General features: G+C 41.1%; 1 pseudogene; it reads right to left on the bottom strand.

Moving 5' to 3' along the window:
* Positions 1-2032: 2032 nt before the first annotated feature.
* On the bottom strand, positions 2033-15915 carry LOC121327308 (annotated as a pseudogene).
* Between the last annotated feature and the right edge of the window lie 391 nt (positions 15916-16306).

Here is a 16306-nt window from a genome sequence, read left to right as displayed (position 1 = left end):
CATCAATGATAGTCCAGAGAGTTCAAAGGGGAAAGAGATAACTGGTTCCTCCAGAGGACTGGTGCACTGAGATGATTGCATGATTAAATTACCAGGCCCACAGGGTAACAATATTCTTTAAAGAAGCTGAAACATCAAAAAGTATATATAGTATTCAAAGTGCTGAAGAGAACTGCTGTGAAAATGACTCGTGGAATTTCCTTTTCTCAGACACATCATCAGTCCCAAGACACATAAAAGGGCCGTTGACCAAGGCAGGCTGAGAATAAGGTTTTACCAGCCACGACATAAAACAGGATTAGATGTTTTCATATCACGAATGCACACTAAAGAATCTGCCAGTGATGTCAGGAGACAAGCATGTTACAGCAACTTACACAGAATGCAGGGAAGTGTGCACTTTGATATGATCCAGGCAATAACAATACACGGGCAAGAGATAAATCAGATACCTAACGTCCTTGAAGACATGAATCTGATTACTATATCCAGAAAACAACACACTCAAACTGTGGCAACGGTCCCAAGGCTCTTATTGTATGCATAGCCTCACATCAATGCTAATCACCAATGGAGCTCGCAGCAGGCAGTTCCTGTAATGACTGTTACAGTGACCAGGAAGAAGGGTTAGAGAGCAGCCTTTACACTGCAAGGCAAGCAATTCCTCTAGAATGCGAGCCAGTCATTAAAGTATTCCTCTAGAACGCGAGTCAGTCATTAAAGTATTCCTCTAGAACGCGAGCCAGTCATTAAAGTATTCCTCTAGAACGCGAGTCAGTCATTAAAGTATTCCTCTAGAACGCGAGTCAGTCGTTAAAGTATTCCTCTAGAATGTGAGTCAGTCATTAAAGTATTCCTCTAGAATGTGAGCCAGTCATTAAAGTATTCCTCTAGAACGCAAGTCAGTCGTTAAAGTATTCCTCTAGAATGTGAGTCAGTCATTAAAGTATTCCTCTAGAAAGCAAGCCAGTCATTAAAGTATTCCTCTATAATGTGAGTCAGTCATTAAAGTATTCCTCTAGAATGCGAGTCAGTCATTAAAGTATTCCTCTAGAACGCAAGTCAGTCATTAAAGTATTCCTCTAGAACGCGAGTCAGTCATTAAAGTATTCCTCTAGAATGCAAGCCAGTCATTAAAGTATTCCTCTAGAACGCGAGTCAGTCATTAAAGTATTCCTCTAGAACGCAAGTCAGTCATTAAAGTATTCCTCTAGAAGGCGAGTCAGTCATTAAAGTATTCCTCTAGAATGCGAGTCAGTCATTAAGGTATTCCTCTAGAACGCGATTCAGTCATTAAAGTATTCCTCTAGAAGGCGAGTCAGACATTAAAGTAAAGTATTCCTCTAGAACGCAAGCCAGTCATTAAAGTATTCCTCTAGAACGCGAGTCAGTCATTAAAGTATTCCTCTAGAACGCAAGTCAGTCATTAAAGTATTCCTCTAGAAGGCGAGTCAGTCATTAAAGTATTCCTCTAGAACGCGAGTCAGTCATTAAAGTATTCCTCTAGAACGCGAGTCAGACATTAAATAATACCTCTAGAAGGCGAGTCAGTCATTAAAGTATCTTGGGCTCCTGACAATAATAAAGACAATATGGTACAAGCTGTAAAAATAACAGCTATAAGGATCTATCGTGGTACACTCACTTATGTCTAATGAAAGTTTAAACATTGCCCAGACATCAAATGTTTAGAATTGTGTCTAAATCTTTCAACATTGTGAAGCACAGATGTTGGCTTCAGTGTTTATACAGCTGTAATTATAGAGTGTATGGGTATTACTTGAATATTCACTGCTTCATAGTTTATGCCATATAACATTAGAGGTGCACACCTGAAAGTTTTATATACATTAATATTGTATATCAGACTGGTTAACAACATTGCAGATATGTAAAATGTTGAAACATGATTAATCTTAAAGTTTAAACTGCTAGGAAATCAAATGCCCCCAGTCTACTGTAAAGCTTGGATTCTTACAGTATTATTGCTAATGCAAAGGAAGGCAAGAGGAGAAAAGAGAACAGCTGAGAATCACCTGATGGTCTTCCACACGTCAAACCCGTCCAGGGGTTTAGTCACGTTGGTGGAGCCCCAGGCCAGCCCCACCAGGGTGGGCAGCCAGTTCGATGTGGATGAGCTCCCTGCTGGCCACGCCGCTCTGCCGTATTAAAGGGCTGGCGACGAAGCCCACCCCTCGCACTCCTCCTTCCCACAGGGACCACTTCCTGCCCTGCAGCGGTCAGTTCTTCCCTCCAGACAGCGTCTGCCCTCCATTATCTGTCAGGGAAGAGGTAACCTGGCTTTTTAAAATGCATCCTTCAGTGCAATCAGCCAATGTTATACTCTGTGCAGTAGTTAAATGGTTAAACCCGAACTGGACATTGTGTATACAGGCTGACCAGAGCCAGAACATTTAGATCATTAAAACAGGGCCAATGTAATGAACACATCCAATAGTGCACAGGACTAAACGAAGTATACCAGTAAACAAGAGTTCTAATAAAACAAGTGATTGTGTTAGTGAGGGTTTACAACAGAAACTACATTCAGTGCTTCCCAGCATACCGCTGATTTTATCATGCTTTGTCATCTTATATCCTGCTGGCTTGCATTTCTCTATAAAAAGACGATTTTTGCCAAGTGTACTAATTTGTCTTAGAGAGTAGAGCACCTCAGAATGAACTGGGTGAAGTAGTTCTGGCCATTTATTTATTTTTGGTTCTGGAATGTGATCAGTGCTTCAGATTAACACAGTTACAGCCATGATCAGTATGTATAATTAGCAATAGTGAGACCACATATATAATAAACATGAAAAAGTTGTGACCTTATCAGGACATGGACATATTTTAGGGGAGAAATGACAGGAGGTGAACAATAACTGTGAGGTGAAACTGCAGAGTGTGCAAGAAGACTCTGTGGTGAAACTGCAGTGTACTGGGAGACTACATGTCATGAGATATGTTATGTCATGCGATATGTCATGTCAAGCCATGATGTGTATTCTGGACACCAGATCCACTTACATCCACACTGACCACAATCTCAGTCCTGTGGGAGGAAAACAGCAATGAGGCAGCACCGTATTATTGCTGTTATGCACGGTTACATTCTTTTAGGACGTCTTTCTACATTTAGGAACGTCCAGATGCCTATTAACTCCTTAAAGAGCAACTTGGTTTGGGGATGAAGTATCGGAGTTCTCTAACTCATTTATTTTGAATAATGTTTAGATTCACTTTTTTTATCTCCCTGTTTCAATCCCCTCATTCTGGTGACTTTACTACAAGCCACAGGTAAAAATAAACAGCTTCCAGAAGCATGCGCTGTTTCTAAAAACCAAGCAGCAATGGCTGAGGTGCTGCATAACCAATGGGCACGGAACCAATTCCAAACTAAAGGTCACAGCTTCACTAATGCAGCTCTAGTATCAGCTTAAAACACTCGGATTCCTGTCATGAACAATCAGCTTTAAACATTGATGTTTTATCGGTAGTGGTGTTAGTGACAGTCTTACAGTGCAGTATAGTGGCATTCCACTGTGTTGGAAGTCAGCGAAAATGGGTAGCATCCAGTCTAGGGTGAGATTGACCACTGGCTTGTGATCTATACAAAGCACAACTTTTTGCATGCAACTTATACATTCAAGCAATTCTTTAATAGTCAATAGCATCTTTAAGAGACTTCTGCTTAGGTCAGTTAACCAAATATAATGATAGGGATGCCACTGTAATATTACTACGTGATACTAGTACTTAAGATGTATCGCATTTTAAATGTCTCCCTCAAATATGACTCAGATATGAGCAGTGAACAGATCTGAATTGTGTGCTGCTTTCAGCAGCGTGGTATTTCCTACATTACTGTCAGCATGGATAACACTGCTCACTGTACTTTATTGAACTCTGCTTAAAAGAGGCTCTCCTTGAGTAATACTGGCATTAAATAAACACTGGGGAGGTGCTCCCCATCCTGTCCTCCTCCCTTAGGATTAAAGATTGTTTTTTTAATGCAGATAGATCGTGGTGTGGACTAACAGTGTAGTATCTGTGCTAGTGTTAGATTTTCTTGGGTGGTCTTACAGTTGTTTTGCTATGAAAGACCTCACACATGGGAGGATCAGCACAGAATACAAGATGACAGAACACACTGCTTCAAGTCAAGATACCTCCTAGGAAATCAAGGCATGCCATCTTAGTTAGTTATTACAACCTCTTCCATTCTCAAACAGTACATTTGAGCTGTATGAAAGCCCCCAACCTGAAAATAATAAGCAAATGTCAGTTTACATTTGTGTTCCACATCTTTGGCTTAAAGTGAAAAAGGTTTTATTGGTATAATTACTGTATACAAGAAACCCATTATATATTTGTTGTGATCAAGTGCAAATGCTTGTTGGAAAGCTCACTCACAAGGCATAGATGTAGATTCTAGTTCTGAAATAAATGACTTATGGTATCAAAGCGTCAAGAAAGGATAAGAGCCTCTCAGCTGTTCATGTTTCTAATCAGTCCTTTTTATTTCATTAAATACTTGGAGCACATCTAGTTACTCTGTGGGTTCCAGGTCATAGACCTCTATTGAAATACTTTGTACTGAATGTAAAATGTCTTTTCAGCCAATCAGAGAGTACACAATCAAAATATAGGCAGTCTCATGCACCCACCTACGGCCAATCATATTTGTGCTATCATGTCACTTTCAGACATAGCGGAGGATGTAGCTCAACACACAGGGCACAGTTATTATGAATTTTAATATAATGCTGCCAATAGATACATTTGAGTCTCAGGCCTGACCTGCTTGTGTTGTTGGCAGGGCTATTAGTCTAGGTTCAATAGAGGATGGTAAAATCTTGTCTGCACCTTGTAGCAAAGCCATTTCAACCCTGGCATGCACTAAATATTGCTTTATATGAGCAAAAAATTGAATCCTCATATGAGATCATGAAATGCATTTGCGTCTTCCATATGTCCCCATATAAAAGAATAGGAGAGCGTTTTTTTTTCTTTTTTTTTAAATCAGGTTGCCATAGGAGGATCTTATGATGGCTACAGATATCCGTTACATGATATTTGTTACGCCATATCATTTATGTGATATCCATTTGGATAGACGATAAACTAACCCGTCCTGCTTTCAATCACCGTTTTATCAGCCGCTGGCAGCAAAATTAAACCAATCTGCTCAGTATATGCTTGATTTTTGAAATGTTGAGGCATTGGCTGATCACTCCTGAACTAACAGTGAACGTGTGCAGATGCATGTGTGCGATTTGACAGGCTGAAAGTGTGAAAGACTCCTTTCACTCAAGCAATGGCTATGAATGGAGGTGTTCCAACAGAAAATGACATAAGAAAACATCTGTAACAGCTGATATGAAAGAGCAAGCTGTCACTGGAGCAGATGGCACAGGCACACCAGGTATCCCTGGGGTCCTAAAGATCTACAACAAAGAATCCTTTTCACTGGCATTCGAAACCACAAAGGTCTGGTCAGGTAAGAAGCGAGGACTGGGTTAACAAAGAAGACAGATCTCATGTTATTGTTGAATTCCTCTGTCAGTCAGAACGCAGACAAAGCATCCCTGGGTTTGTAAGGGGGCTGAAATTCCGGATCATGAAATAAAAGGGGTGTGTGTAAAACAGCTGTATCTTTACAGTGTCCAGAGGTAAAACAATGTGGCACTGAATGGGTCGGCTGAACACCACTCGTGACGGAATCATAGAATACAGCTGTGTATCATTTAAATGTGTTGTCTGTGTCATTGATATGACCACAGGTTCACCCTTGAAGGTACACAAGGAACTGAGCAGTTGTTCAAACAGTTTCTTCTAAAAATATCTTTGAGAGTAACTTTAGATTAAGATTTGAACTTCTTTAGTCATTTCAGCTGGAGAGTGAAATTGTCCACACCCCTTCAACATTGCCTTTCCTGTCATTAACCAATAAGCTGCTTTCCCATAATGACTGACATGGTTTGCAGCCAGTGAGCTAGTGACACACTGCTGAAAGTAAGGTATGCAAGCTGTATTATGGTACCAGGTGTTATTTATAAATGTGAATGTTCAAAACCACACATGAGATCTGCAGAGTGTACGATAGGTAAAGGAGCGGTTTACTGGACAGCACCGATAATGTAACTTCACTAAGAAAATCAAAGAACACATCAGGACAATAACTCACAAGGTACTGTCTCTACCGCATGAACTTAAAAAGCTCAATATATCAGCCATGTGAGGCCAGCACTCGATGTCACAGTGTGGCAAAGTGGTGAATACGTGCAGGTGAGTGCAGTGCAGAGCAGATTAATCACACAGACGAATGATTCACAGGTGCAAGGGTGTTTATTAATGATTATAATGTCCAGAGCCTTATGGCAAAACCTGCAAACAATAACAACGATGGAAGTGGTACAGCGGCTTGTATCACTCCTGTTTGTAAAATCCCACAGGTCTGACTCACAACTAAAAGTCTTGTCTTTTCTCACCCACACAAAACACAAACACAGACACAGTTCCTACAGTGTGTGAATTAAGTGCTCGTGGTGCAAAGACAGTTCCAAAGTGAAAAGTGAGTGTTGATGTCCGGGTTTAATGCTGGCCTGCGGCTACAGCTCCAGATCGTGCGAGTACTCTTGAAGACAAACAAAACAAACAAACAGTGTTACAAGACAGACGAACACTCATGGTTTACTCACAAATGATGGGCTCCTTCTAGGTCATTGCTAACCATCTACAAAGGAGCAGATCACTGAAGCTACACCCCTCTATTTATACCCTCGGCCATGACCCCTAGGTTAACGAGCGCATCCGCTCCTCCAATCCTTGGATGCCACGCCATCTACCATCTGGGTCAGTGACCTTGGGTGCCGTAGCTCCGCCCCCTTCCTAAATGGCCGACTTCCACCTATCCTTCTTTCTAGTGCCCTCCCAGGTCGGGAAGGAGATCTAACACCAAGCGTCATTCGATCTCTGTCACACACAGTCACCAACACATTTAGGATGCTAGGCCATGTTTTCAAAGTGCCTCCTCTGGTCTTTAATTAAATCCTAGTTTTTGAAAGGAGAAAAAATAAATCATGTACATATTATACCATGAGAAACAAACACCTTCGGAATGCTTAAGAGAACTTAAATCAATCTTTATTTTATGTAGCGCCTTTTACAGTGGATCACCATCTAGTTTTCAAAAATGTAACTGGTGTTTCACCTCATTCATAAAATAGTGAATTACAGACCGGGGGAAATGCTTTGAAAATACGGCCCATAAAGTCCTTATCATTAGGCTGAAGTTTCCCAAGAAAGCAGCAGCTGTATATCTAGCAGTAATACAGCAATCCTGTTATCATTGCACCATCTGTTTCTTTCACACATTGTTCCAAAGCGATGCCATGCTCGTCTTCCCCAGGAGATCCCTCCCGGCACAGCAGTGCCAGACATGCATTTCAATTCTCAAGCATTAAACACAATCTCCAAAGCAAGACCGACAGCAAGGAAAACATGGTAATGGACCGGCGATCACTTAAACAGTTACTCTTTCTCACAAAAGATTTTAGCTTCAGCAGTCACAGGCCAATCCATGGGCTTCAATACCTTTCAGCATGTTGCTTTACACTCCTGTGAACTATAGAACATGCTTTTAAATCCTGGTGGGAGATTTAAAGCAATACCAGTCGGCACAAACGGTGCTGAACAGCTTTCTTTTCATGTTGTGTCTCTTTTTTCTGCTGCATCTTTTCATTTCTCACATCATAGTGATTCTTGGTTGCTGAAACCACCTCCTGCTGCTACAAATTTCTTTTAAGATATCAGTCTAGACTACTGTTGTCAGAGCACAGAACTAAAAACTAATGGATTTCGACTGAGTCCCAGCTCAACCACTGTGCAATCCTTATAGGGGAATGTGGCATGACAGTTGAGAGAGGCTTGGCTTATATAGTTCTATCACCAAATATTTTAGGAACTATATTGTCATTCCCGCTTAGGCGAAAGTTGCATTAGAATGCTGTATATAGTAAACATTATAAGGTGCTATGTTATCAAAATTGAAATAAAATAAATTGTTCATAGATGGCTGAATTAAAAAACATCATTGATCTGATTCAATCTTTATGTGTTTGGGTGCTGTGTAGCCCAACCGACTAGAATATTATGGTTCTTCGTATTTTTTATGGCCCTTTTGTTCTTGGACACGAATTGCAGTTTTCAGGAGGATGGAGAAGTCTTCCGGGCAGGCTCAGCATGCAAACAGGGATTCAGACTGCCCCAGTCCTGCTCCACTGCAGTGCTGAAAATCAATTGGAAATCAAATCGGAATTGAGGGGTGAAATTAAAGCAAGGATACAGATGTAGTGTTGAATCATTGGCATTGCTGGGCATCAATAGAGACATAGTGAGTATGTCTAAAGGTTAAAAGACCTCAGATCAGGGTATTTAAATACTCACTCAGACTGCTACTGTAGGTCTCGCACTTTTTGCATTTTCAGTGTCTGTACACAGCAGCTGACTTGTTTCAACTAAGAAAATATGTAGCTCCTCGATTCTTCTAAAGTAAATTTAAAAGGTTCATATCAAAAACAAAGATCTGCATCCAGGGTTATTTATTGCTTGTTATTTCATACAATAATAAAAAGTGATATGTAACTGATAGAAATTGCTTTTATATGAAATCTCCACCGGTACCCTGAACACACTACATATGGTATGAAAGATAGCATTCCTGTGTTCCACGTTGAACTGTAAATTCACCACTAGAGGGCATCAGTATGAAGAAACAGTCCTTTGCTGTGGGTAGCCCTTGGCTCTATGAGACCTCTTGTGGGGGAAAAAGTGTTTTTTCTTTACTAAAAATGATTACTTGAACATATTTATAAAGGCAACATTATTATTATTATTATTATTATTATTATTATTATTATTATTATTATTATTATTATAGTGTGTGGCAGGGCGAATCCCTGCCTGGAAGGAATGTGTTGAGGGTTGGCAGTGATAGGGTTCATTTCTGTCCCTGCCAGAAAAATATGTTGTGTGGCTGTGTTTGCAGAGGCACAGGTGTAATTATTTATTCTAATTGATTTATTTAATTTAATTTGTGTTACCTGCCTGGGATTAACAGGCAGGTATTTAAACAGGACAAAAACCTAACAGCACTGGCACTGGCTGCAGTGTTTCTGCTGGTTATGCTTTAAGATATGTTTATGTGCTTCCTATACAGTACTGTACAGTACTATACGAGCAGTAAACCTGGAACCAGCAGATTCTGGTGAAAAAATAAACATGTATTTATTTAAACTTAACCTTTAGCTGATCCTTACTTTCACAAAGACGGGCTGGTCAAGGGTAGCAGGGTGAGGGAATTCATAAATAACATGAAATGGTTCATTACAAACAAGAGCCAATCCAAAATGCACACCTGCTTGGTGAGGTTATATGCTATGATAATTGCTTCGATATGCTTAATGTTTTATTGTGCCATTTAAATTTTATGGGTCAATTTCTTTTGCCTTTGAGATACACTAATGGATTTAGGACGTTTCATAAAAAACAATATTCATTTTAAAACTCTATGACAGCTTGCCATGCATTTGGAGTTGGTTATGCACAGTTTGATGTGAGGAATTGGCCTTCGCACTGGAAACTGTTTCTGAATGCGCAAGACATAATTCTTCTCTTTGCTTTGACAAAACTCATAAATGTGCCTCCCCCTCTGGTTGTGTGTGTCCCAAGTGCCAGTTCCTTCCCTTGCTATGATTCACAAAGACAACCGCTGTGCTGGTAACAACCCCTCTCTTGTGAAAGAAAATGTTACTGCTGTAATGAGAAGGCTTACACACAGCTTCTGAGACAAAGCCACTGTAACCCTTTCATGTATGAAATATTGAAAATAACTGACAAAACTGTAGTTTTGGGACACAAGCATATTCTTCTTTACATTTTTTTATTGCATTGCTTGATATGGGGAAAAAAATGTCATCCTCATATGAGGCATCTTCCACATGTCTGACAGACAGATGTCAGCTGCAGCAATGACACTGCACCCCTTTGGGTTTCACCACTGCGTTCATAACACTGCAGCAGGAAACAGTTAAACTGAACTACAACACCAACTTGTGTAGCAAGACTAGGTTTCATAAACCAAAAGGGTGCAGGTCCTCCGCAACAGGTAGGTCACTTTTAATACCGAGTCCATTGGGTTGAATTAAAGAAGGGGAGGCCCAAGCGTCTCTCCAGCGACCCTCTGAGGGTCATATTAACCTCCCTCGGTACTGGGCAAAGCCTGCATGTGGTGGAAATGCAGAGCGATTGGCGCCGATGAAGGCCTCACGCTGGTGTGACTGCAGTATGTGTGGTCTACTTTCAAAACCGCATTACACATCACTGCACAAACCCTAAGCAACATGCTGAACTGCGCTTGGAAGATCCGGGATTATTGTGCTTCAAGACAATTGAGTTTGAAGGTACAGCTGCACCCCCTACAGATTGGAAGACCTTTTCACATGCTAAACAGACAGCTCTGCCTCTGTTTAGCTGTGACACTCTCTCCAGACACAAAGCAGATTAAGTTGCCAGCATCCTGTGAACATATCCCTGCTATTACCACAAACACACACAAACACACACACACACACACACACACACACACGCGCATACGCACACACGCAGTACTGAGTACGTAGATTTAAGCAATTGTTTTATAACGTGATTGCACAGCCTTCTCTTGGAAACCTACTTTTGATATTCAAATCTTACAGCATTGTTTTTCTTTTTTACTGTACAGATACATGAGGCACCCAGCTGTCCTGTGGGCTACATTGTCTTACTCTTTCAATTACTGTTTCAACAATATTGTAATGAATAGGCACTCAAATCAGTTACTAGTTATTAACAGTAGTCAACATTGCATATTGGCCAGGTTGACAACTACTTTTATACTGCATTGACTCCAGTATGAATACACTAATGGGACTGGAGAAGTGCTATGTTTGGTCATGCAACAGCTGAATGAGGGAATGTTAAGCGTTTCATGTTTCAGTGGTGTTTGTCCAGTGTCCCAACAGTAAAACATAATGCAAAAAACAACCTAGAGGAAACTGACACAGCACCTGTTGGGAATCCTGTCACATACTGTATAACACTTGTGCAACTGTGTTATCTGAATGAGCAGCCGTTCCATGCTTCCCCTCACAGCCCCTCAGCTCACCCAATGCATGACTACAAAGCATCTGGGGAAGTCTCATTTGTGCTTTTTAAGATCTGCGTAAACATCTACAGTATATATATTGTGCAGTGCCTGTACAGAAGACCAGCACAGTGTTGTCCCAGAGCCCACTGGTGTGCAGAGCCTCAGTGATGTTGCCCACAGCCTGGTCCATCGCAGGCACCATGCCAGCGTAGTGCCTCCTGTTCTCATCCTGGATGAAGCGGTAAGGCTCCAGGTAGCACTCGGGCTCCTGCAGGGGAGCATGGACAGCCTGCATTGCCATGTACAGGAACAGAGGCTGCACATGGACAAGCCACAGTAAGGAAGGGCCTGAGTTCTTATTCATTTCATTTTGGTAAAACATTAGTAACTGGTAAATCTCATAAAGGCATATCTCATTAATGAGAGGCAATAGCACAGGGGTGGCCAGCTTCCTTAGGGTCTTTAACTGCAATGTGCACCAGAATCAAACTGCAAGGCTTCTTTTGGGTGCTAAACTAATAAAATGTCATCAATCCAATCAGGGAGCACAAATCAAATGTACACTGTCTTACAATGTAGTGTATGGGAATCGAGTTTAACTACCACTAAACACTTTTCCATTTAATAACGTTTCAATGCAACTTAGAAATGGAAACTACTAAACGTGTCCAGACATTATTAAACTGATTTGTTGTTAATTGCCTACTTTCAGTACATTCTGTGTTGCTCACTGCTGCAAATGGGAATCACTGTTTCAATTGCACAATATCACATACTTTACTGTCGTTAGCTACATGTACGTGTTAACATGGAAGCCCCCAGCTTAGTGCAGATTTACCTTGTGAGGGTCGTGCTTGGCCACGAGTTCTGTGGCTCTCTCAGTGAAGACGTGTGTTGAGTACATGCGTGTAAATCCCGTGGCCACTTCCTCTCCGTCTCTGAGGTCTAAAGCACAGCGGGTCACATTGAGGGCAGCGATGAACACGCAGAGACAGCGAGAGAAGTAATCCTCACCTCCGGTTAGATAACCTGCAACCGGAGACCAAGAGCTGTCAACAGCCGAGCGAGGAACAGGCTCCTTGAGAGATGCTCTGCTGATAAAGCCTGGCTCTTTCAGCCAACACCACGCTGGCCTGCAAACCAGGAGATCCCACTTTCACTCTCAGTCGCTCTATTAGGGACGGTGGCTGCTTAGTGACACTACTTCCCAGCTATAGTGTGAGGATTAGAAAAAGCTGCATGAGTTTTTATGAATAAAACAGTTTGAAAATCATAAAACTGCTCTACTGTTTAAAAAAACAGCAGTCGACAACAAGTTCATCAACATTTGATTCATTTAAAAATAAAACCTTTTTTAAAAGCTCATGAGGTAAAGCTTTGTGAGGCAATGCCCTTACTACCAAAGTAGGTGTTGAACCCTCTGCGGATGGGAAGGCAGTGATTCTTGTACTCCACCATGTGTGTGGAGTAGCCAGCCCCCTTGAGCAGCTTCTCGTCCAGGGGAACGCAGTATGGCTGACAGGGCCTGATGATCTGGTGCTGCATGCCTGTGTGGATCTGTCAGTAAAGTGTAGGCAAGTCAGCAGGCGGCAGGAACGGTGTTTACTGACCAATCAGGTTGCGAGATCTCTTAAACCACAGTTTCATCAACATTCCAGTACATTTCTTCCAGTGCACAGACGTCATCCCGTGCATAGAGCGTAAGGCACAACAAACAAGCTTAAAAACAGAACCACTCCAATACAGTGCTGCTTTTTATCATTTTATTTTTGTTTTTTTGATTATATATATATATATATATATATATATATATATATATATATATATATATATATATATATATATATATATATATATAAGTTGTAGGACTACATGAATGAAATATGTGTGTACTTCATGTCAAAACAGTGTACAAAAAAAGTTAATATTAAATACAGCATTGTAGCGATCCTTGCAATTATGTTTTGTACTGTTTGCGTACTGTAATTACACTGTATTGTGTACCCCTTTCGCTCTGTAGTAAATGTAACCTGCAGGTGTGGTGCTGTCTGTGTCTCCCCTGTAATTGGCTGTGGTATGTCTGTGCCCATTGGTCCAGGTGAGCGGCTGAGGACCAATGGGATGTGGCTAAATCTCAAGTACCCGATTAACATAAAGGGGCGGGATTGTGTTATAAAAGGGCGCTGTGGCACCAGTCGTGTGTTGCAGTGCTGTGCTGTGCTCTAGAAAGCGGTCACAGCAGTAGTTTGTGAGTGGGTGCTAGAGATAGCATCTCGAAATGAAAGATTTTGAACTAATTTCAGTGTTGTCTCCCGTCTTCCCTGTCTGCCTGTGCAGAACGCTACAGTATGTAGAAAAGTGTTTATTAGCCATATGTTGTTCATCATGTACTGCTGTATACATATTTTGGCGGGTTAGTACATTGGTGTTCGCATTTGTGTTTCCTGCCTGTCCCATATAAAGACTAGATGAGAGCTGTTTTTATCCATCCCTACATGGGGTTGCAATGCATGTAGGGGTTAAGTTTTTTTTGCCAGGTATAATTATTTTTATTTATTTATTTAATAAATAAATAAAATTTATTTTTCTCTGTGGTCTGGATTTGAACCACGGAGAAAGGGGAATCCCCCCCACCCACCACCCATACAATGTCGCTATTTGGCCAGTAGGTGTCACTCATTACACAGGGTTGCAATTGACCACCCTCTGTTCATTACATCATTTTCCCTTTTATCTTATCAGAGTGGCTTTTACTGGAATACTTTTAGGGAAAACGGAAGTGTATTAATCATCAAGGTGTTGGGTCACCACATGATTGGACTGGACAACCAGCGTTAATTATTTATGTATGTATTTATTTATGGATTTGTAAAAAATACCTCCTGAATATTAATACGCAGCGTGATCTGTTTGCTGTGCATTTTTAATGACCTTACTTCGTGTTTTTGTGCAAAGTAACTGCATCGCAGTACACTGCTTAGCAAAGAGTAAACTTAAGGACGCCGAGCCTGCATCTAATCACGTGACTGCAGCTACGCTGTCAGCACTAACGATTGTACCGTACGCTCAATGAAACGCAGCCCTTCCGAGACGTACATTTAAGTTAACAAAGGGATAACACAACATCAGTTCACAATATAGTTAGAGTTTTATTTACCTGCGTTTATTCAGCTTTGCATTCAGTTTTATGTTTGCAATGTTAGATCTATGCAGCACCGGAGGATGAACCTTTAACTAACACTATTACCGCAGACAGGTAGCGTAGTTTGATTCTTACCTGGTGTATCTGCATGTCAAGAGTTGGCATCGGGACGGTGTACACAGTGGCTGCACGTAGTAGTTGTCAAAACGGACAACTTGAGCGGACAGTTTGTCCAGATTCGGAGTTTTAATTTCCGATCCGTGAAAACCCACATCATTCCACCCGTAGTCGCCTGCCAGAATGAAAACCACGTGAGGCGGCTTTGGTGTACCTTATTTTGATATGACAAGCAAACAGCAGTACAGTAAATGAAGCGCTAGCACCGTGAGTTTTGTTTCTCTGGCAGATTGCATACTGCTTTTGAGATGTGCTCTTCTTGAACTAAAACTGAACAAGGAAATCACTGCGTCCTCCACTGCTTCACTCATAAAGACACAGGCGTTCACAAACACTACCTGAGTGTGCGCGTAAAAAATACTAACCTAGTAGCACTGTCCAGAAGCACTGTGCATTCCTATGGGCTGTGAGCACCGCAGTATAATATTTTTTGCAACTTGTAAATGACTGCTGTGATGGGAGCAGGAGGCTTCTAGAAAGACATCGGCAAACAGCTGTAAAGGCACAAAGGAGCTCATACAAAACTCGAAAGTAAATTAGGTCTGCCGTCTGATCAAGCTGAATGCAAAAAGGCTAAACTACAGTATGGTAACAAATAATGTAAAAATCTAATAAGATTGAATTATTTGCTACAGCTGGGTCAGTGCAGAAGCTCTGAGAGTCTGTGTGTGTGTACATATATGTTTCTTATTTGTTTTTATATTTACGTTTAATAGTTGGTGGTTTGCAGGACGACCTTGAATATTGGTCATCATGACCATTTGAATCAGTTTCCATGGTGACCAAGAGCATCTTTTCCCACTGCAATAAACACAATCAAGAAAACAAAGGGCAGCTGATGGCAAAATAAGGCAGTACATTTTTAAAATTAGGTAATGTAGGTAATGCTCTGTCGGTTGAAATAAAACACAATCCAAGTATATGGAATAGTGGGGAAACTCAAGTTTAAAAGAAAAGTCATTGTTAATCAGAACCAGTTTCATATGCTATGTGTTTAAATAGGTTTTACAGATTAAGGTACATTAATAAATGTCTCAGTTGTGTGAGTATGTGACATGCATTCAGCAGATGTATTTTAATGCAATCATTTTTTGTTCAGAACTGAAAAATTACTGACTGCAATTTGAGAATTTATAGGAAACTGAAATGAGGTGCAACAGCAGCAGCTTCGAGCAAAAAGTTGGATCTGAAATAGTCCTCTCCAGCACATCACTGACCCATACCCAATTATCTTACCAGTCAGGAGCTGAGAGAGGAAACTAGTGCTGCTTCACTACCTCATCACAAGGTAACATGGGTTAAGAGCTTCTAGTGTAGAAGCTGTTGTACTGGTTAGCTCTTCTAGGGTAGAAGCTGTTGTACTGGTTAGCTCTTCTAGGGTTAGAAGCTGTTGTACTGGTTAGCTGTTGTACTGGTTAGCTCTTCTAGGGTAGAAGCTGTTGTACTTCTAGTGTAGAAGCTGTTGTACTGGTTAGCTGTTCTAGTGTAGAAGCTGTTGTACTGGTTAGAGCTAGTGTAGAAGCTGTTGTACTGGTTAGCTGTTCTAGTGTAGAAGCTGTTGTACTGGTTAGAGCTAGTGTAGAAGCTGTTGTACTGGTTAGCTGTTCTAGTGTAGAAGCTGTTGTACTGGTTAGAGCTAGTGTAGAAGCTGTTGTACTGGTTAGCTAGTGTAGAAGCTGTTGTACTGGTTAGAGCTAGTGTAGAAGCTGTTGTACTGGTTAGAGCTAGTGTAGAAGCTGTTGTACTGGTTAGCTGTTCTAGTGTAGAAGCTGTTGTACTGGTTAGAGTGTAGAAGCTAG

Source organism: Polyodon spathula, chromosome 2, assembly GCF_017654505.1.
Source record: "Polyodon spathula isolate WHYD16114869_AA chromosome 2, ASM1765450v1, whole genome shotgun sequence".
In the NCBI taxonomy this organism is placed as follows: domain Eukaryota; kingdom Metazoa; phylum Chordata; class Actinopteri; order Acipenseriformes; family Polyodontidae; genus Polyodon; species Polyodon spathula.
This window is presented reverse-complemented; position numbering and strand designations above follow the sequence as displayed.